The sequence below is a fragment of the Rhinopithecus roxellana genome, chromosome 1, assembly GCF_007565055.1.
Source record: "Rhinopithecus roxellana isolate Shanxi Qingling chromosome 1, ASM756505v1, whole genome shotgun sequence".
NCBI classification, from domain to species: domain Eukaryota; kingdom Metazoa; phylum Chordata; class Mammalia; order Primates; family Cercopithecidae; genus Rhinopithecus; species Rhinopithecus roxellana.
This window is the reverse complement of record NC_044549.1, coordinates 159,010,602-159,033,021: the sequence shown is the minus strand read 5'-3', so window position 1 is coordinate 159,033,021 and position 22,420 is coordinate 159,010,602.

The window sequence follows — 22,420 nt, the reverse complement described above, 5'->3', positions numbered from 1 at the left end:
AAGTAGATGGAAGACCTAGGGCTTAAAACTATATATGCCTAATTCCAAAATGCGTATTCTTAATTTTATCACTCTTCAATTTCCTTTTTTATACTTCCCTTAGGACATCTCATTAAAGGTAGAGAGAGATAATGCTACCATTTATAGAGTGTTCATTTGTTCTTTTTCTGTTTTTAAAATTTAGTTCTCATAATTATCCTATGAGGAAGTAGTATTACTCTCAATTTAAATATGAAAAAATAAATTCATAAAGCTTAAGTGTTAACTAAACACAATTTGTCCAAAAGAATTTCTCATGTGATTTGAACTGGGTCTTGCTTGAATCCATTTTCCTTGTTTATTCTCATTATGAAAGAACGTGTAGTTAATAAGGCCGAGATGTAAACATGGAACCTACTAAATAGTTATTATTTTTTAACTATACAAAACACACTTTTCCTCTTCTACCTCTACAATTTGGGGACAAATGAATAATATTAATGGCAACTGCCTAAAGGAATCAGTATAAAACTCCTTTTTAAGAATTATCAGAAGATTTGAAGATGGTGGCAGACGGGTAAAATTTAGTTCTTTTTAAATCTTGCCTCCGAATCTAAGAAATTGTCCACATCTTTGAAACCTTCAAGAAAAGGTGCTTTGAAGAACAGCAGTTTTTCTTTAATCATGGCAAGATTGTTATTTCTCCATCATCAGACCTGCTTCTAAAAAATGAAGAGCTTGAGAGATGGAATGATTCCCTCAGTCTCACACAGACTTGAAAATAATTAGTGAACTACCATAGCAGTGATATTTTCCTTTTCGCTAGCAAAGCTCTTCCAAGGCAGTAATTTACCTCTCCTTAGGAACATCAAAATCTTCAGTTGAATAATGATGGGTTTGAAAAATATGGGCCTGAAAGAGATCAGAGAGAATCAGTTTCTTGAAACCTGTCATCCCAGTTTACTGCTTAGAAAGTGAAAGAACAGGAAGAGCAATGAAACTATTGGCTGCCACCCTAAGAGCCCCCTCTTTCTAACAAAAAAAAGGGGAGCTGAAATTCAGGCCGCCATTCAACACAAGAGACCTCTCTGTCCGTAAACTCCCTTGTGCTCTCTTTATTCTAGTGACAAATGTATCCTACACTTCCTGCTAGTGGCCATTGCTTTAGGATTTCTGAAAATCACGTGCCTCTTCCATATGAGACACCCAGACCATTGGATAAAGCAGTTTGCTTGTCAACTTTGCTTTGTTTAGTAATTATAAAAGCAATATAAGTTCACTGTAGAAAATTTGAAAATATGGACAAAAACCTACAGGTTAAAAAATCGCCTATATGGGCCAGGCGCGGTGGCTCAAGCCTGTAATCCCAGCACTTTGGGAGGCCAAGACGGGCGGATCACGAGGTCAGGAGATCGAGACCATCCTGGCTAACACAGTGAAACCCTGTCTCTACTAAAAAATACAAAAAACTAGCCGGGTGAGGTGGCCGACGCCTGTAGTCCCAGCTACTCGGGAGGCTGAGGTAGGAGAACCGCGTGAACCCTTGAGGAGGAGCTTGCAGTGAGCTGAGATCCGGCCACTGCACCCCAGCCTGGGTGACAGAGTGAGACTCTGTCTCAAAAAAAAAAAAAAAAAAAAAAAATCGCCTATATGATAGGAGTCAGAAGACTCTATATTGCCAAGAAAGTAGAGAAGTGTAGGTGTTCCCAGACCAACCTGAGGGTCAAGCTGCTATTTCTCATGGCCCAATAAGGAGGAAGAGAGTTTTTATTTCTGCAACTGGTTACAGGGAGAAGGCCTGGGAATTATTGCCAGACCAGCTCAAAATGACAAAATTTTCAGGAGCTTATATACCTTCTAAGCTATATGTCTGTATGTGTAAGTGTGAATTTATCTAAAGACACAAGTGATTAACTTCTTTTAGTCTATAACTAAAGTCTGAGTCCTGAACACCTTCCTCTGGAGCCTCAGTAAATTTACTTAATCTAAATGGGTCCAGGTGCTGTGGTGATTAACTTTATCTTGTCTCTTGCTAAATCACAGAGGTTTGAGGATCCCTTTAGACCCCCAATAAACTCGTTTGTGGAGGCCTGGGGAGTCTCTTCAACCCCCCAGTAAAACTTGTTTAATCTTAAATGGGTCCTGTTAAGAATTCCTTCATTATTTTGTCATGCTTTAAGGTCCAGGAAACGTCTAGGCAAAATTCTTGGTGGGCTTTTGTTACATTCCAGCTTTTGTATAAGGGCACTTGCTTTTAATATTTAACTTAACCACTGAGTCAGTACTGAAACAGTTGTTAAGGAGGCCGGTGTTAGTAAGACCTGGCCTGCCACATACGTGCTGGTATTGGCTGAGGCACAAGGGAGCCTTCCAGATTGCAGATGTTTTATGTCTTGATCTGAGTAATGATGACATGAGGGTCACATAGTTAAGAAACGAATTAAGTGATATACTTTATGCACTTTACTGTAGGTATAATATAACTTATTACAAAGGAAAACATTTAAAATGACCGATCACTCCAAAACTCAGAATTGCCTTTACATCTGGGAATATTTTCTTTATAAATGCATGCATATGCATATATATGTAAACATGTTCAATTATATATACATGTATGAGGGTATATACAATATGCACTTATGCACTGGTTTGGAGTTCTTTTATTTTTACTTAAAATATGTCCCTCTGTTTAATAAATCTCAACTTATCAATATTGATAGATAAAACAAACCTGTGTGGAGAACATAGCTCCCTACCAACAGATGCTATTAGCTTTCTTGCTCTGTAATTCTCTTATCGGCTGCAGCTTTTAAAAAAAAATAGTCTATGATAATTTTACAATGGTTATTTTTGAGGTATTCCATAAAGTTTATTACTTCACTTTCTCCACTAATTCACAAGTCACTGAGCGTGTAGAAATTGTCAACAGGAAAAGGCAAATGGTGAGAGTGAGAGCAAAAGTAGAGACACATGTCAGAGTGGGTCTGGGCGCAGGCAGAGATAGCAACAGACTTTGTTTTTACAAGACTTGGAATTGGGGCTCAAGCCAAGTTGAACTTCATTTCCCAGTGCAGGTGATCTCTGAATTGCATAAACAGTTAACTTTCTTGGACTTTTGTGCAAGTGGTTTATTAAGGAAACTCTCAGAAAAATCACCAGTAAGAGCAGGGGACAACAGGACAGAGAAGGGGAAGAGTCTAAGGAAGGATGTGATTTCAGGCAAAGCCCCAGCCTCCACGTGATCCCACAGGAACCATGGAGTCAAAAGGCCACCTCAGAGATGTCTGGCATTGCCAAAGACAGGCGAGCTTTCACACTCCTACAGGAGTCTGTCCTGGAGTGGGGGTTGGGAGGTCATCCTCTCCTAGGTGCTTCCAGCTCTCCATGCAAAGTAGAGAAGTAGTAACAGCAGCCTGAGGGTAGCCCTTTGAATGAAGTTGTAGGAGCAACCCATAGGAAGCAAAAGTACACAGAAGCTGGGGTAAAAGGCATGCTCGTGGGTCTGGCTGGAGTGGCCATACCACTTCCCTGTCTTAACTCTGGGTCGTGGCTAGCCCCAGGTGACTGGAAACCTGCACTTCAGTGACCACAACTACCTCTTTTGTAATGTCATTTTCAATGACAAAGTAACATCATTATGTCCATTAATGAGTTTTCTTTCAAGCTGAGGGCATTCTGGTGTTCTTTTAAACCTTAGTCTCTCATAGGACAACCTGCTAGAACCTTGAGAGATAAGTTTTATTGTCCTCACTTTAAAGCTGAAAGAAACCAACGTTCATATATGATTAGCCCAGATCTCCAAAAAGTCCATGCTTTTTTCTTTACTGTGTTCCCAATCTGTGTGTTAAAAAAGAGTCCTCTAAAATGCCAGAGAATAATACCTAAATAGTGCCAGCTGTGTTCTCCTCCTGGCAGCACCATACATGAGACTGTGTTATGCATGGAGCTTCCTGGAGGTGTGTAACGCCACATGTTTATACTCTGCTCTCAGACTGCCAGCATCAGTGTAGTGTTTCCTTAGAGAAAAGGAGGACAAACTTTTGATTCTCAGGCATTGAATTTTTTTCCATTTTTGCAGATATGTATTTCCTATTTCTCAGTTTAAAATAAAACTCAGTCCTCCCACTACTCAAACATTCTGGTATGGTCTCCTAAAGGTACTGTGTTCTTGTTTCAAAATCACTGCATCTTCCCGGATTCTCCTTCAGGAAGATATTTTGTATTTTATGAAAGCATATTTTTAAAGCACTGCTGATCATTTTCATATATTTTGAATATTTATTTTAAAACTGCAAATTTGTGTCCTTAAAATATTTATATACCTCTTTTCCCAGTATTTCTAAGAATTTTTGCAGGACAGATCCTGTTTTTTATGTCATACCCTAACACATATCTCTAAGAGCTCCTTTATAATTGCTTTGTTGCAGTCATGGTGATAGAAAACTAGGAATTACGATAATGCATTTATATATTAATAAAAATCTGGGAATTTTGGAGATGTCTTCAGAAAACACATTTACATGTTGCTGGGTACTCAAGGCGCCATTCCTTCAACACAGGAGAAGCCCTTTCAAGTCACAGCTCTGCCAGTATGTGTCAACTTTTGACAGTAACTTAAGTTTCTATATTTCAGTTTCCTTATCTGACAAATGGGGAAAGAATGTCTACTTTGCAGGGTTCCTGAAAGAGCCAAATGTTATTATTAAAAATAATAAATAAAAAAAAAAAAGAGCATGCTGGCAAGGCTGAGGAGAAAAGGGAATTCTTACTCATTGTTGATAGGAATGTTAATTAGTTCAACCCCTATGGAAAGCAGTTTGGAGATTTCTTTAAAAACTTAAAACAGAACTGCCATTCAATCCAGTGATGCCATTACTTCGTGTATACCAAAGAAAATTAATTGCTCTATTAAAAACACACATGCACTCATATGTTCACTGAAGCACTATTCACAATACAAAGATACGAAATCAACCCAGGTGCCCATCAATGGTGGTTTGGATAAAGAAAATGTGGTACGTTTACACCATAAAATTCTATACAGCCATAAAGAATGAAATCATGTCCTTTGATGCAATAGGAATGCAGCTGAAGGCCATTATAGTAAGCTAATGAACACAGGAACAGAAAATCAAGTACTGCATGTTCTTACTTATAAGTGGGAGGGAAGCATTGGGTACACAAGAACATAAAGATGGGAACAATAGGCACTGGAGACTACTAAAAGATTCAGAGAGTATGAGGCGGGCAAGGGCTGAAAAACTACCTACTGGGTACTATGCTCGGTACCTGGATGGTGGGATGATTCATACCCCAAACCTCAGCATTGCATAATATACCCATGTGACAAAACAGCATATGCACCCCCTAAATCTAAAATAAAAGTTGAAATTATAAAAAATATGACAAATATTGTCATATGTGATTCTGGCAAGCATAATAAAGCTTGAAAGAAAATTATTTATGGTGAGTAAAATCAATGCTTACTGTTAGAGATAAGATATAGGAAAACCTTTATTATATTGAATTTGTAACAACAATAAAATTATATGGCAATTCTTAAAAAATGATAACTATTCTTTGTAATTCTTATATATTTTGTCTTTTGATTGTTTTACCACAATGACTTGGAGCTGAAATAAAATACTGGACAGAAATGGTTCTCAAACACACACACGAAAAAAGAAAGAAAAACCAAATGTAATCACGTTTGTGAAAGCATTTTGCTAAACTGTACCTCACTGGCCACCTTTAGAATAGTCATTACCACCATATGTATGTATGTTTGCATGTGTTTTACATGTTTATATATAGAATAGTACACGGAAAGCAGTTTGCATCAGAAATTGGGGAAACTGTTCTACTTCCAGCTCTACTCCTGACAAGCTGCTTACTACAGACATGAATGAGCCCTTTTTTTATTTGTGGGTCTCGGCTTCCTTATCTGTACTATGAGATGATTGAGATGATTGGATTAACTTAAAGTTCCTTCATAAACTAAAAATTTTTACTAATGTGTCCATAAATTAAAGTGTTGATTTTCTTCTCATTCTACCTCTTCCTTATTTCAAAATAAATGATTAGATAATAAATATTTCTAAATAAAATTTCTGCTTCTGTATTGTATGGTTAACAATCATTGAAAATAGATACATGTCTCCCTAAATAACCAGTAGTCCCAGATGAGGTGATTTCAACATATTAAGATCTGGGACAGTATTGTTATAGCAGATATTACAAAAAAAAAAAAAAAAGTTAAAGAAATTCAATAGAGTAGACTTGATAAGATGCATCATTGCCACTGGCAATTTCCCATTACTGAAGGAAAGAGTCCCACCTAGACATCAACACATTGAGAATTAGCTACATTAATTTGTTATTAGTTTTAGTGGGTCAGAAGATATGAGCTTACATGTGTATGCCCAAGGCAAGAAATAATTCATGGCAGGCCAGATACTTATTTATTGGACATTTTTATTTACTCTATTGTCTACTCTCTATTTTGTGCTCCTTGTGGACTAGCGCTGTCATATCTGCCAAAAATGTTTATTTAGTGCCTACTGAGGCTGTATATATATGTTAACTTATTTAATCTGTACCACAAAAATTCTGGGTAGATACAACAGAATTTTGTTCAATTATAGAGAACCCAAAGTAGTTTAAACAACGCAGAACCTTCTCACAGAAAAAAAAAAAGTGTGTGTGTGTATATATATATATATGTGTGTGTGTGTGTGTGTGTATATGTGTGTGTGTGTATATATGTGTGTGTGTGTATATATATGAAGAAGGCAATTAGATATGCATGGAAGCTCCCTTACACCCAGGAATCTGGGAGCATTCTTTCTTTCTAGCTTACCATTCTAGTATATAACTTCTATTTTTCAGATTACCTTATGGTTTAGTGTGGCTGCTGGAATTCCAGCTATCATATTTATATTCCAGGCTGAAGGAGTGAAAGAATAAAGGAAAGGGGATAAAACTCTGAACTGAGTCAGAAACTTTTAAAGAACCATTCCAGAATTCAAAAAGACAAGTACTTAGGCTAACATTTCATAGACTAGAACGTAGTCCCAGGAAGACAGAGAAAAAAAATATTCTGAAGACAATGCCCTCATCTTAAAATGAAAAATTCATAACTAAGGAAAGGGAGAATGTAGCTTAATTGGTAAATAACATAGATGTGATCATGCTATAGATGCAGACATTAAGGCTCAGCGGTTAATTTATGCACTTATGAGATATCATGGCAAGCAATCTACCTAATTCCAAAGCCAACATGATTTTCACAATGTAATGCTGTCATCAATGTTATCTTGCAGGGAGTTGCCATGTATAAATATTGAATAAACATTTGTGAAATGAGGTAGCAAATGAGCACCCTGAACCATCAGCATAGTAAAATGGTAAACAGCATGGACTCTAGCTCAGCCTTTCTCAACTTTGATGTACGCCTGATTACCCTGCTCATATAAAGGAAGATTAGGATTCAGTAGAAACGGTGTGGGCTCTGACAGCCTGCATTTCTTTGCTACCTTCCATGGACTACACTTTGAGAAACACAGGTTTAGACTTGCATTGTCTAATATGATATCCACTTATCACATGTGGCTACTGAATATTTGAAATGTGGCTAGTCTGAATTGAGATGCACTGTGCTGAAAGTGTATGATACATACTGGATTTTGAAGACTTAATATGAAAAAATATATATATAATTAATTTTTTATAGATTTTATATCAAAATTATAGTGTTTTGCTTATATTGGGATGCACAAGATATACCCATTAAAATTAAATTAATTTAACTTTTCACTTTTTAAATGTGGCTACTAGAAAAGGTAAAATTGTATATGTGGTCCATGGAATATTTGTGTGGAACAGTGCTAATCACATTGAGTGATGCTACTTATTTCAAATTCTGAATTCTGTGACCTACTAGCAGAAAGACTATGAGCAAGTTACTAAACATCACTAATTTCAGTTTTCTCTTGTAAACTGGGATTAATAATAGTGTTTGCTTCATAGGTTTACTGTGATGATTAAATACGAGAATCAAATAAGGTCCTTAACACACAGTTACTCTTTGAAACTGAACTTCATAGCATTAAAATTTCAACAAGGACCACTGAACAACAACAAAAAATCCTTTAATGCCTCATATTTTAAAAATATGCCAAACATAATATTTAGATAGTTTCATAATCTTTATTGTCCATTACTTTAAAGTTTATTTATCACACATATCACATAAACTACCAGGCTCATTGTACTTCTTTTCTAAATTCAATAAAATTGATGACATACCCAGTGAGCACAAAGATATGAAGTTGTAATAAATTATCAGTGCTGGACACAACTACAGCACCAATCTAGACTAATGATCAGTTGAGTCATATCACCTTTGCTTGTACAGAACTATATTTTGCATAAGTCACCAAAACAATTTTTATACAAAAAAAGCGAAACCCTAATCTCTTCCAAGCTTTATACTTTCACCACTCTACCTCTTCCCAGAATGCACAGGCTCTAAGTGAATCCACCAGAAGTCAGTTTGTTGAGTGAGCAACTTGCCTAAAGCCAATTAGTTGAAAGTCTAATTCACCAAGTGACTGATTTGTCAAATTTACTTAGGCCTTTCTACTACATAGATGTGGCTCATGAATTTTTATTTTGCCCTAATTATAGCACTTTAAGGACTGTTTAGTTTGTTTCTGTCACAGTCTTCACTGTTCCAGCTGGAGCTACAGAACAAAGAGAAGAGGAGGCTGACGAAAGAGAGAGCAGAGAAATGGGAATTGAAAAATAGGTGAGCTGAGAAACAGATGAGCTTCAGGGTGGAAGAGACAGATACTACAGAGGGTATGAAGGATATAGTTGTAAGACTATATTCTCAAACACAGAGCATTCTTTTGAATTTATTATTTTTAGAATATATTATTAATCCTGCAAGTGGACAATTGTTATAGTTCTTGATATCCAAGAAAAATATTGCAAAATGTAAATTCACTGAATATATGTGAAGAATTCTTATCAACACAATCTCCTCATGCAAAATAGTATATTCATAGCATATTTACTGCATTTTTATATTTTGTGATTATTCAGGTGAAATATCTTCTTATATCCTAAGTCTCTTGTGTCTCTGCCTCCCATCCTGTCATTCTCCAGCTGCTAGTAGCAGGAAGCAGGGACAGAAATATCAAAGATCCCTTAGCAGCTTGTCATGAAAGCGAAAGTAAAATGTTGTCCATCAAAAATAGTTTTTGAAAATGGGAGTTTGGTAAATTGACCAATAAACATATTTGCCTTTGGCAAGATAATAACTCAGTTAATTGATATCTGGAAGTTGGCCTGCTTCTGGATTTGCAAAAAGAGATAATAATGGATGAGTTAAGAGGAAAGCTAAAAAAAAAACCTGGAAACAAAGTCACATACTCTTCCTTCCACTTTCATAAGGAAAAGGCTTAGGGGAACAATTTTCAGGTATATACCTTTTTTATTTTAAGTGTCCATAACATTGCACAGTATCTAATAGAGTGTCAACAAATATTTGACCCTCTACTATCTTGATCCCGGCTTTCTTTCTCACCTGCTCATTACTTAACTTTGCTACTCCTTCCTGCTTAAATGGATGTGACTTGAGAAACTTTCTATGCACTCCTTAGTGTTTATACTTTTTTCTATATGTGATTAATAAAAAATGTAATTACCATCATGAGTCTCCCAACTGTATCAGCACGTAAGTGTGAAGAGATGTTCTTCCCTAAAACTTGATCAGAAAAAATAAGAGAACATATAATTCAACGACCAGCAAGACATGCCTGGACCCAGACTGAAGATTTTAATATAACTAAAGCATGTGTCAGTGAGAAAGAGTGCTGAGTGAACTGAAAGGAAATATTGATGATGCTGACCTTGGATCAAGGGTGCCCTTCCACTGTCTCCATCTGTGTGGTCCTGGAGGCAGGTCTATTTATCTTGTGCAAATGAAAGAATTAGGATGTCATAATCTGACTCACGGAAAATCTGCATACTAGATTTGACTGCTTCTGCTCTTCTATGTTTATACAACAAAGTTACTAAATGTAATTGGGTTAGTATAATTTTTGTCTTACATAAGTTATGTAAGCCTCTTAACAATATGTCTCTTTCCACAAATTCTGTTTCATAATCATTCTCAGATCTTACCTCTATATGTGGTTGTGTATGTATTAGACTATTTTGCCTTTAAACTATGTTATAAGGTAGGTATCTTCATTTATAAAGAAAAATAATAAAGAAAAATAATCAACATGCAAATAATACACTTAGGATATCTCAGCTGAACTAAAACTTTGGACCGGCCTGATTCACTCCAAAGACTTTAGGGCTCAAGCTTCGGGTGCTACAATCTTCTGAGTCTGAGTCACTGGTGAGTCACTTTTGGAAGTTGACAAGACCAGGTAGCTGAGCCAGATTCTGAATTATGAAAAATCCAGGCTTCGTCAGATAGTCTTTCCCGGGCATAATAGAGCAATGTGTCATAATCACATCAACTGCATGTACCTTCCTGTGTTTCTTATCATTTTGAAAGACAAGTTATTTTATAATAATAAGAATCGTATCCATGTGCTTAATATCTTTCATATATATATATAGGGAGAGAGAGAGAAGAAGAAAAAATGTGATATCACTTTTTATTCACACCTACTAACTTCTCAAAAAGTGACAGCAGTCTTACCTAAACACGTAAGATATGCTAATAAGGTGACCTAGACCCTGGAGAAAAAACTGAGGGGAGTCAGCATCAGATTTTGCCTGAGGGCAAGAGATTATGTCTTGCCCCCAACAAAATAAATAAATAAAGCCAACCCAAAACTGACAAGCAGAAGAGCCAGTAATGAAGACAAGGACTCTAAAGTTGACAGATGTAAACATCAAGATGACAGTCAAATGCAAAAATTAAACAAAGCGAGACTAGAGTCAAACCAGAAATAGATTTAGGATTAAAACATGAGAACAATCTTAATTTTTTTCATCTATAAAGGCTTCCTCTATTTTCCCTAATATCATAAATCACCATCTCTCACAATTAGTGAATCATTAAGCCAATACTTGAACCTCTTGGGTGGGAGATTAGGAAGCAAGGAGGACAGATTAAGGGCCGATTTCTTTCTCAGTGAAGAGAGAGAAGGCTTCACAATAGAAACCTTGATAGGTACATATGATAATTCTCAGAATATTTAGTTTATCAAAACATCCTGTTCTTTGGTAAAATAGGGCTTTCCTGACAGAAATATTCCTGACCTTGGGAAAGTATTTATGATTGTTATGTACAAAAGGATGTGTTTTTGTGTTTGCATCTGTAAAATGAGAGCAATGAATGATGCTGGGAAATTGTGGGAACACAATTCATTTGTGGGAGTGCTTCCAATATTTTAAATGGCTCAAGTTGGCATTAGAGGATAACATGAGAATTTACCTTAAAACCACTTAAGTCTTAACAAAAGAAGAATAACAATCAATATAGGAAAAGGAATTTTTTCGGAACACAGGAAACTGAGTCAGAGAAAAATCTGGGGCTCAACTTCCAGGTTCCGATTTTTTTTTCTTTCTTTTTTTTTTTTATTATACTTTAAGTTCTAGGGTACATGTGCATAACGTGCAGGTTTGTTACATATGTATACTTGTGCCATGTTGGTGTGCTGCACACATCAACTCGTCAGCACCCATCAATTCGTCATTTATATCAGGTATAACTCCCAATGCAATCTCTCCCCCCTCCCCCTCCCCATGATATGCCCCAGTGTGTGATGTTCCCCTTCCCGAGTCCAAGTGATCTCATTGTTCAGTTCCCACCTATGAGTGAGAACATGCGGTGTTTGGTTTTCTGTTCTTGTGATAGTTTGCTAAGAATGATGGTTTCCAGCTGCATCCATGTCCCTGCAAAGGACGCAAACTCATCCTTTTTTATGGCTGCATAATATTCCATGGGGTATATGTGCCACATTTTCTTAATCCAGTCTGTCACAGATGGACATTTGGGTTGATTCCAAGTCTTTGCTATTGTGAATAGTGCCGCAATAAACGTACGTGTGCATGTGTCTTTATAGCAGCATGATTTATGATCCTTTGGGTATATACCCAGTAGTGGGATGGCTGGGTCATATGGTACATCTAGTTCTAGATCCTTGAGGAATTGCCATACTGTTTTCCATAATGGTTGAACTAGTTTACAATCCCACCAACAGTGTAAAAGTGTTCTTATTTCTCCACATCCTCTCCAGCACCTGTTGTTTCCTGACTTTTTAATGATTGCCATTCTAAGTGGTGTGAGATGGTATCTCATTGTGGTTTTGATTTGCATCTCTCTGATGGCCAGTGATGATGAGCATTTTTTCATGTGTCTGTTGGCTGTATGAATGTCTTCTTTTGAGAAATGTCTGTTCATATCCTTTGCCCACTTTTTGATGGGGTTGTTTGTTTTTTTCTTGTAAATTTGTTTGAGTTCTTTGTAGATTCTGGATATTAGCCCTTTGTCATATGAGTAGATTGCAAAAATTTTCTCCCATTCTGTAGGTTGCCTGTTCACTCTGATGGTAGTTTCTTTTGCTGTGCAGAAGCTCTTTAGTTTAATTAGATCCCATTTGTCAATTTTGGCTTTTGTTGCCATTGCTTTTGGTGTTTTAGACATGAAGTCCTTGCCCATGCCTATGTCCTGAATGGTATTACCTAGGTTTTCTTCTAGGGTTTTTATGGTATTAGGTCTAACATTTAAGACTCTAATCCATCTTGAATTAATTATAAGGAGTAAGGAAAGGATCCAGTTTCAGCTTTCTACTTATGGCTAGCCAATTTTCCCAGCACCATTTATTAAATAGGGAATCCTTTCCCCATTTCTTGTTTCTCTCAGGTTTGTCAAAGATCAGATGGCTGTAGATGTGTGGTATTATTTCTGAGGACTCTGTTCTGTTCCATTGGTCTATATCTCTGTTTTGGTACCAGTACCATGCTGTTTTGGTTACTGTAGCCTTGTAGTATAGTTTGAAGTCAGGTAGCGTGATGCCTCCAGCTTTGTTCTTATGACTTAGGATTGTCTTGGCAATGCAGGCTCTTTTTTGGTTCCATATGAACTTTAAAGCAGTTTTTCCCAATTCTGTGAAGAAACTCATTGGTAGCCTAATGGGGATGGCATTGAATCTAACCTTGGGCAGTATGGCCATTTTCACGATATTGATTATTCCTATCCATGAGCATGGTATGTTCTTCCATTTGTTAGTGTCCTCTTTTATTTCACTGAGCAGTGGTTTGTAGTTCTCCTTGAAGAGGTCCTTTACAACCCTTGTAAGTTGGATTCCTAGGTATTTTATTCTCTTTGAAGCAATTGTGAATGGAAGTTCATTCATGATTTGGCTCTCTGTTTGTCTTTTACTGGTGTATAAGAATGCTTGTGATTTTTGCACATTAATTTTGTATCCTGAGACTTTGCTGAAGTTGCTTATCAGCTTAAGGAGATTTTGGGCTGAGATGATGGGGTTTTCTAAATATACAATCATGTCATCTGCAAACAGGGACAATTTGACTTCTTCTTTTCCTAACTGGATACCCTTTATTTCTTTCTCTTGCCTGATTGCCTTAGCCAGAACTTCCAAGACTATGTTGAATAGGAGTGGTGAGAGAGGGCATCCCTGTCTTGTGCCAGTTTTCAAAGGGAATTTTTCCAGTTTTTGCCCATTCAATATGATATTGGCTGTGGGTTTGTCATAAATAGCTCTTATTATTTTGAGGTACATTCCATCAATACCGAATTTATTGAGCGTTTTTAGCATGAAGGGCTGTTGAATTTTGTCAAAAGCCTTTTCTGCATCTATTGAGATAATCATTTGGTTCTTGTCTTTGGTTCTGTTTATATGCTGGATTACGTTTATTGATTTGCGAATGTTGAACCAGCCTTGCATCCCAGGGATGAAGCCCACTTGGTCATGGTGGATAAGCTTTTTGATGTGCTGCTGAATCCGGTTTGCCAGTATTTTATTGAGGATTTTTGCATCGATGTTCATCAGGGATATTGGTATAAAATTTTCTTTTCTTGTTGTGTCTCTGCCAGGCTTTGGTATCAGGATAATGTTGGCCTCATAAAATGAGCTAGGGAGGATTCCCTCTTTTTCAATTGATTGGAATAGTTTCAGAAGGAATGGTACCAGCTCCTCCTTGTACCTCTGGTAGAATTCAGCTGTGAATCCATCTGGGTCCTGGACTTTTTTTGGTTGGTAGGCTATTAATTATTGCCTCAATTTTAGAGCCTGCTATTGTTCTATTCAGGGATTCAACTTCTTCCTTGCTTAGTCTTGGAAGAGTGTAAGTGTCCAGGAAATTATCCATTTCTTCTAGATTTTCTAGTTGATTTGCGTAGAGGTGTTTATAGTATTCTCTGATGGTAGTTTGTATTTCTGTGGGGTCCGTGGTGATATCCCCTTTATCATTTTTTATTGTGTCTATTTGATTCTTCTCTCTTTTCTTCTTTATTAGTCTTGCTAGCGGTCTGTCAATTTTGTTGATTTTTTCAAAAAACCAACTCCTGGATTCATTGATTTTTTGGAGGTTTTTTATGTCTCTATCTCCTTCAGTTCTGCTCTGATCTTAGTTATTTCTTGCCTTCTGCTAGCTTTTGAATGTGTTTGCTCTTGCTTCTCCAATTCTTTTAATTGTGATGTTAGAGTGTCAATTTTAAATCTTTCCAGCTTTCTCTTGTGGGCATTTAGTGCTATAAATTTCCCTCTACACACTGCTTTAAATGTGTCCCAGAGATTCTGGTATGTTGTATCTTTGTTCTCATTGGTTTCAAAGAACATCTTTATTTCTGCCTTCATTTCGTTATGTACCCAGTAGTCATTCAGGAGCAGGTTGTTCAGTTTTCATGTAGTTGAGTGGTTTTGATTGAGTTTCTTAGTCCTGAGTTCTAGTTTGATTGCACTGTGGTCTGAGAGACAGTTTGTTATCATTTCTGTCCTTTTACATTTGCTGAGGAGTGCTTTACTTCCAATTATGTGGTCAATTTTGGAGTAAGTGCGATGTGGTGCTGAGAAGAATGTATATTCTGTTGATTTGGGGTGGAGAGTTCTATAGATGTCTATTAGGTCTGCTTGGTGCAGAGATGAGTTCAATTCCTGGATATCCTTGTTAACTTTCTGTCTTGTTGATCTGTCTAATGTTGACAGTGGAGTGTTGAAGTCTCCCATTATTATTGTATGGGAGTCTAAGTCTCTTTGTAAGTCTCTAAGGACTTACTTTATGAATTTGGCGCATCTCCCCCTGCAAAGGAGCACAGCTCATCGCCAGCAACGGATCAAAGCTGGTCAGAGAATGACTTTGACCAAATGAGAGAAGAAGGCTTCAGTCCATCAAACTTCTCAGAGCTAAAGGAGGAATTACGTACCCAGTGCAAAGAAACTAAAAATCTTGAAAAAAGAGTGGAAGAATTGATAGCTAGAATAATTAATGCAGAGAAGGTCATAAACAAAATGACAGAGATGAAAACCATGACACGAGAAATACGTGACAAATCCACAAGCTTCAGTAACCGACTCGATCAACTGGAAGAAAGAGTATCAGCGATTGAGGATCAAATGAATGAAATGAAGCAAGAAGAGAAACCAAAAGAAAAAAGAAGAAAAAGAAATGAACAAAGCCTGCAAGAAGTATGGGATTATTTAAAAAGACCAAATCTATGTCTGATTGGGGTGCCTGAAAGTGAGGGGGAAAATGGAACCAAGTTGGAAAACACTCTTCAGGGTATCATCCAGGAGAACTTCCCCAACCTAGTAGGGCAGGCCAACGTTCAAATTCAGGAAATACAGAGAACACCACAAAGATACTCCTCCAGAAGAGCAACTCCAAGACACATAATTGCCAGATTCACCAAAGTTGAAATGAAGGAAAAAATCTTAAGGGAAGCCAGAGAGAAAGGTCGGGTTACCCACAAAGGGAAGCCCATCAGACTAACAGCAGACCTCTCGGCAGAAACTCTACAAGCCAGAAGAGAGTGGGGGCCAATATTCAACATTCTTAAAGAAGAGAGTTTTAAACCCAGAATTTCATATCCAGCCAAACTAAGTTTCGTAAGTGAAGGAGAAATAAAATCCTTTACAGATAAGCAAATGCTTAGAGATTTTGTCCCCACCAGGCCTGCCTTACAAGAGACCCTGAAGGAAGCCCTAAACATGGAAAGGAACAACCGGTACCAGCCATTGCAAAAACATGCCAAAATGTAAAGACCATCGAGGCTAGGAAGAAACTGCATCAACTAACGAGCAAAATAACCAGTTAATATCATAATGGCAGGATCAAGTTCACACATAACAATATTAACCTTAAATGTTAATGGACTAAATGCTCCAATTAAAAGACATGGACTGGCAAACTGGATAAAGAGTCAAGACCCATCAGTCTGCTGTATTCAGGAGACCCATCTCACATGCAGAGACATACATAGGCTCAAAATAAAGGGATGGAGGAAGATCTACCAAGCAAATGGAGAACCAAAAAAAGCAGGGGTTGCAATCCTAATCTCTGATAAAATAGACTTTAAACCATCAAAGATCAAAAGAGATAAAGAAGGCCATTACATAATGGTAAAGGGATCAATTCAACAGGAAGAGCTAACTATCCTAAATATATATGCACCCAGGTTCCGATTTTGGTATGAGTGAGGTCATAAGGAAGCAAAGGCACTATGAATGGCAAACTTTCGCTTGAAATAAAGGTGGTCATGGGTTGGGGGAATGCAGCCCTGCATATTTCAACTAACAATCCACTGGTTCTTAACAAGTTATAAAATAAAATAAAATAAAATAAAATAAAATAAAATAAATAAGCGAGTGAAATATTCAACTAACAAATTCATGTAAGGGCATGGTCTTAAACTACAGTGGGATCAAAGTAACCCTCAAAACATTCTTTAGGCAGGAAATGAAGAAACAAATGTATGCAAGCAGATGAGATTTGAGGACTTACAAGACCAGATTTATAAGTGCATCACAAGATGTGGGCCTTCCTGGATATGTACTGACTGTGACTCAGCTTGATTTAATTGAAAATGGGAAGTTCAATTGTAATGTGCATTTGGTGATATAAACCACAAACCCTCGGCACAGAAAAATTCTTCCCTGGTGCCATAGGAGGGTGGTTAGGTCAATCGAAAAAAATAATGGCAATTTCTTTATAGTGATTTTGTTTTATACTTAAGTTACCTGAAATATATTATTTCTGTATTGAGCCAATAGGTATTGAGCCAATTGTCATTCATCATTATCATGCATTTTTTGGTAACGGTAGGTACTTTTGTTGTTGGTAGTACAAGGGGGCATTGGCATCTCTTTGCTCTCTCATAACCAGGTTGCAATAAAAGTGAGTCTAAGACCACATTCTGTCACTATGCAAACATTTATTACCAAACAGGTATGATGAAAACTTATTGCCTGGTGAGTAAACTTGAGAAGTGACAGCTCTATGTTCTCTTAAGTGCACTGAGGGCACACACAGAAAAGGTCCACTCGGGGCAAACACAACAACATTTTCTTAGCAGGAGCCAGCCAACCTTCTAGTGGCAGCCAGACAGTAAAGAGTCCCAGGAAGCTATGGCTATACATGCACCATTTTGGAATCTAAATCGAATGTTCCACTCTGAAACCTACCATCTATGTTTATTAGATTCTTTTTTTTTTTTTTTTGGGGGGGGGGGACGGAGTCTTGCTCTGTCACCCGGGCTGGAGTGCAGTGGCCGGATCTCAGCTCACTGCAAGCTCCGCCTCCCGGGTTTACGCCATTCTCCTGCCTCAGCCTCCCGAGTAGCTGGGACTACAGGCGCCCACCACCTCGCCTGGCTAGTTTTTTTTTTTTGTATTTTTAGTAGAGACGGAGTTTCACCATGTTAGCCAGTATGGTCTCGATCTCCTGACCTCGTGATCTGCCCATCTCAGCCTCCCAAAGTGCTGGGATTACAGGCTTGAGCCACCATGCCCGGCCGTTTATTAGATTCTTGTACTCTGTTCATAAGGTGTAGAATAAAGCCAACTAATACAAAATTATTTATACCATACCATCTCTTTTGAAGTTTTTAAGAATGGCATAAACTTTTAAAGTTACAAACAATACAGGAAACAACCCAAACATCCAACAACAAGAAAACAGAAAAACAAAATGTAATATATTGGCATAAAGAAATATCTCAGGAATAAAAAGAAACAAGTGGCCTGACCTGATATCTACATCTGCAACAGCGTGGATGAATGACACACACATTATACTCAGCTTGAAAATACAGAAAAAAAGAGTACTTACTGTATGATTCCGCCTATATGAAAGTTCAAGAATAGGCAAACTCATTTATGCAATAAAAAATAGTGGTTGACTATGGAGGTGGAGGCATAGACCGGAAAGAGATTCAAGGGAACATTCTAGGGTGATGGTAATGCTCTGTATCTTAATCGGGGTGTTACTCTTCAAATACATATATATGTGTATATTCATATATTTGATTAGTACATATTCTAATCATACTCAACTCTTAAGAATACTTTATTGCATGCAATTATATCTTGTTTAAAAATTGCTACCAAGATAACACATATCTACTCCCTAAAGTAAAGTCTCAGAATAGCCCAGAGGTTACAATGCTATTAAGAAAGCATAAGTGTTCATTTGGTCCCCGAGAAATGATAATAAAAGTTCCCATCCTTTTATAAGCAGTTTTAATGTGTTAGGCACTATGCTAGTTAATTGCTTTTCATTATTCAAATCACTGAATTCTATCAACAACTCTATGAAGATTGAATTATCATTATTCTGATTTTATCACTGATGAAACTGATGCCAGAGATGTTGGTTGTTTTGTCCAATATCACTGCCTAGTAGTTACAGTGTTGGTCATCAGGCCTGGTGTCTTCATTGAACTCCAGAGTTTTCTTGCTTCAACCTCAGGCCAAGGCTGTTTCCTCAGTACCATCATCAGAGCTCTGCATGACTTCTAAGATGCTGAAAGCAAAAAGAGGAAACTCATAGAGAAAAAGTACTAAAAAGCAAACTAAGAGATGAAGTAAAGGGCAGAGGTAAAAAAGAATTATACTGATTTCCTGTGACAGACTTACAAAATGTATTCTCCTCAATGAGGGCCCAGAAGTATTTAATTACCGTCAGCCTGAAACTAAAAATTATCAAACAAATTGTCTCTCCTGCTTCCCACATTATAATAAATAACCTATCTTGCCAATCTAGATTGCTAGAGATTTTACAATTATCATTTAGAAAAAGTCAATTCAGATAGGAGATGGGTTTCTATTCAGAAGGTCATAGATCACTTATAGCATATTCAGCTCAATAAGTCACCATTATTTTACCCTGATTAGTTGTAATTATAGTTTTGCTCTATCCCAAGATATTTTACCACAAAAAAAAAAAAAATCCCTAAAATCTTTAGTTAGTATTTTACTTCAGGTCATAAAAATAAAATCAAGTGAGGTTCACTTTTTTTTTTTCCAAAGTAGGTCAAATTTTTCCTGAAGAATAGGACACAGGAAAATTCCAGATAAAGAAACATCTTCACCATTTCCTTTACTTTGTCTCACTCCATATTTCCTGAACCAGCTTCATTGTGAATGACTCAGTAAGAAACTAAATAGGCAGGCATACTACTTAAACCAGTCCTGGCTTGTTCAATATTGTGTAAGCTAATGGTAATTTTTAGGTATACATCTGGGCTCCAAACTTCTTTAAGGAAGAGATTACAACTAGGATGCTACAGTGGGAACATACATTTGTACTGATTTTAAGAATATATTTTCAAAGAGTTTTAATTTTATTGTTAGACTGGAATAGAGATTATTGCCATTCTCCACCTTTCTTTGCCTTCTCATCCACGTTCCCCGTTTTGTATGCACAAATCAAGTACTTGCACACACACACACACACAGAGTGTTCTGAAAAATTCAATATCTTTAGGGACAATTGGGCAGCATTAGAAGCTTTGGCTGTCCCCCTCCATGTGCAGTGTTAAGTCGACAATTTATGCCTGCAGGTGGCTGCTTGCAAATGCAATTAGGCTCTGCACCCATTGGGAGGGCTCAATTGCACTTAATTAGCTGGCCCAAGACTGTACTAATATTAGTAATTTTCCACCTGCAAGAAAAATGGACAGCTTAAGTCAGAGGAAATAAAATATAGGGCCAGGTGCATAGGCCATGGTAGTCAATGCTATTTAGTAAAGAGAAGTATTGAAGCCTGAGTCCATTATGTTAAGATGGAGTTTGATTATCCTGGGTTTATTAACAAGGATTTTTCTCAACAGGAAGAGAAAACCCATTTCCTCCTTGGAACTTTTGAAAAATACAGTGATTAGTCTTTCTAAAGTAAGGTTTTGCAGTTTAGTGGAAGCAACATTGGCTTTGGAGTAAAACTGACCTACGTTCCTATTATATCTTGACAACATTAGCCCATTGATAAATAGTGCAGTCAGGATCTGAACAAGGATTGCTGAATACTAGTTTCATGTTTTTTCTTCATAAATTCAGGATCTAGGACACAAAATGAAGGGAATATTATAGGAAATTAAAAATTGAGGCCTTAGCGACATTCAATCTGAGATAACCTTCTAGAAAATGCAGCTTTAAAAAAGCAGGTTATGTTATTCTGAAATGACATCTTAGAAAATCTTGCTGGGATTGTGACGTACCTTAAGACATCATTCTTGGCATAACATAAAGAGTGTTCATTAGGATTTGTAGATCGTTGAAACCGTATGTCTCTTTAGCTGGAAAATAAAACTTGAAATAAAAATCACTGGAATATTAAAGTGATTTCTGATGTAAATCAGAAGGAAAAACAACAGACGGGTTTGAAGGAAAGTGCTGGGGCACAAACTTAGTTCTTGTGGCATAGAAGCAAACTGGGGAAAAAGGGGCCCCAGTGATAAAGATAATGGAGAGGATGCGTGAGGACGAATTGACTCATCCTAGCGCACAACCACTCCCAAGAAACATGAATGTCCTAGATGACAAATGAGGAATCATAGCTTGAACCAGAACAAATTTCAGATCTGTCTATGTTAGAACAACAGCCATCTATTGCTCTGTTAAGGCAGCACAGTGTAAGATGTCTAAGAGTTCAGTCTGCAGATTAAAATTGTCTGGCTTTGAATTGTTTTTCCATCACCTACTAGACAAATCTTTTGCAAGTCACCTGACCCCTCGAAGCCTCACATGGATTTAATTACAGCATCCCCCTTGCTTGCGAAGGTTAAACGGGAAAATCCCCACAAAGTGTTTGGTGAAGAGTAGTTTTATCCTGTGTTCTGATGTATAACTTAACAGGCAAAAACGTTCCTAAGTGGCGTTCTAGCCATGTTCTAAAACAAACAAAAAATGATCACGAAGAAATAACTATAAAAACAAAAACAAGAGTTCTTGGTCCAGACAATGCTGATATGGTTCCTTTAGACAAGCTTATGTATCTGTCTCCTTTCTACTTATCTTTCACGGCTCAACTCAACTCAATACAACCTTGATAAAGCTTCTTTCTATTCCATAATCAATTAATTAATTCCTTCTTTCTCTAAGCTCCCAAAACATATTATGTTTAGCCCTACTTTAAACAGTTAATTCTTTCTGCTTGCATCTTTGATTAATTGCATCACTCTCTCATCTGCTAACTTAGGAAATTCTTAAGGACTCATCTCCAATTCCAAATAGAATCTAATACTTTTAGCATAGTAAATTAATTCCATAAATGCCTATTTAATTAACACTGAGAATATAAAATGTTTTCATGGACAGTAAGACACTAAACACATACATGTGCAGACAAACACACCACTGACTGTGGGTCACAAATGTTGGCTCAAAAGTGAAAATGAACATATAATCTCACTTCACAATGCAATTTTTGGAGGGAAATGAAACAGTACATTATTATAATCAGTGAAAGATCAAGAACTAGCCCCATCTTCTCCTCAATTAACTGCTCAGAAAAGATCAAGGAAGGAAAAAAGACTAATAGTCATGCATATAGAATTCTGTTATTAAGAGAAAACTCTGATAGCTTTTGTTGCCTTCTCTTAGAAGTCAAAGGGAAGATAGGAATCCACCTGACAAAGACATTTGGAACACAGAGTTAATGACAAATTTTCTTGCAATTACAAATATATTCTTAAGGACTTTTTTTCTTATATAGGCATTGTGAGAATCCAGTGGACCTAGCTTAGGAACCCCTAAAACAAATAATTTCTGTGCAGAGATAATTTTGAGTTTTAGTTGCATTCGAGTTCTTAATAAAGTTTACTACAAAAGCCTGAGCTCCTTCACTAATTCATATATGTGGGGGGTGGGGAGAAAACTGCCTGTACAGGTAGTCTTTCTTATACTGCTAGCACTCTAGGATCAAGGAAGCTGCACAAACAAGAAATTTA